Below are 1,850 nucleotides of genomic sequence, written 5' to 3'. Positions count from 1 at the left end.
TCACCGACGGCAAACTCGAGATCTCTCCTTCTCTTATCAGCATATCTCTTCTGACGGCTTTTGGCGGTCTTCATTCTGTCCCGAATCTTGGCTACTACGGCTGCGGTCTGCTGAACTATTTCTGGACCAAGTTCTGCTCTCTCACCAACTTCATCCCAATGAACTGGTGACCTGCACTTCCTTCCATACAACGCCTCATAGGGAGCCATACCAATGGATACTTGGAAGCTGTTGTTGTATGTGAACTCCACTAGAGGTAGTCTAGACTCCCAAGTTTCTTGAAAATCAATCATGCAGGCTCTTAACCAATCCTCTAAAATCTGAATCACTCGCTCAGACTGATCATCTGTCTGCGGGTGAAAGGCTGTACTGAAAAGCAACTTCGTTCCCATGGCTGCGTGTAAACTCTTCCAGAAAGACGACGTAAACCTCGGGTCCCTGTCAGATACAATCGAAACTGGGAACCTATGCAAACGGACTATCTCTCGAATATAAAGCTCCGCATACTGCGTCATGGAGAAGGTCGTCTTCACTGGTAGAAAATGCGCTGACTTGGTGAGTCGGTCCACTATAACCCAAATGGCATTAAAGCCCCTGAATGATCCAGGCAGTCCAATGACGAAGTCCATCGTGATGTTCTCCCATTTCCACTCTGGGATGGGGAGTGGCTTAACCAATCCCGCTGGCCTCTGATGTTCTGCCTTCACCTACTGACAAGTGAGGCATTCAGACACAAACCTGCGGATGTCTCTCTTCATCCCTGGACACCAATACAGAATCTGTAAGTCCTTATACATCTTGGTACCTCCTGGATGGATAGAATACGGAGATGCGTGTGCCTCTGTCAAAATATCCTGTCTGATCGAACCACCACTAGGCACCCACATTCTACCTCTGTATCTCACAATGCCGTCTGAAACTGTGTACAAAGCACTGCCCTTGACCTCATCTTTCAGTCTCCATTTCTGTAACTGCTCATCTGAAGACTGACCTGCTCGGATACGGTCTAGCAAATCAGATTTGGCTGTCAGATTAGACAGCCTAGGGGCTCTGCCCTCACGATAAATCTCTAGGCCAAACTTCTGAATCTCAGACTGAAGTGGTCTCTGTGCTGATAACTAAGCTATGACGGCAACTTTTCCTGCTCAAAGCGTCTGCGACAACATTAGCCTTTCCCGGATGGTAGCTAATTTCGCAGTCGTAATCTTTCACAAGTTCCAACCACCGTCTTTGTCTCATATTCAACTCTTTCTGCGTGAAGAAATATTTGAGACTCTTATGATCGGTGAAAATCTGGTATTTCTCGCCGTATAGGTAGTGTCTCCAAATTTTCAGTGCGAAGACAACGGCAGCTAACTCAAGATCGTGCGTCGGGTAGTTCTTCTCGTGCACTTTCAACTGCCTGGAAGCATAAGCTATAACCCGACCCTGCTGCATCAATACTGCGCCTAACCCGAGCTTAGATGCATCTGTGTATAGAACAAAATTACCTTGTCCTGTCGGCATGGCCAGCACTGGCGCCAAAATGAGAGCTTGCTTCAACGTATCGAAGCTCTTCTGACATTCATCACTCCACACAAATTTGGCATTTTTCTTGGTTAGTGAAGTGAGTGGCACTGCTATGGATGAAAATCCCTTAATAAACTTACGGTAGTAACCAGCTAAACCCAAAAAGCTGCGGGTTTCTGATGCATTCTTCGGCTCAACCCATTCCTTGACAGCTGCTACTTTCGCTGGATCCACCTCGATTCCACTGCTAGATACAATATGCCCCAAAACTGCTACTTTCTGCAACCAAAACTCACACTTACTGAACTTCGCAAACAACTTGCGACTCTGCAGAACCTGTA

Source organism: Primulina eburnea, chromosome 2 (genome assembly GCF_022965805.1).
Source record: "Primulina eburnea isolate SZY01 chromosome 2, ASM2296580v1, whole genome shotgun sequence".
Lineage (NCBI taxonomy): Eukaryota > Viridiplantae > Streptophyta > Magnoliopsida > Lamiales > Gesneriaceae > Primulina > Primulina eburnea.
The sequence above is the reverse complement of the archived record's forward strand: the minus strand, read 5'-3'. Positions refer to the sequence as shown.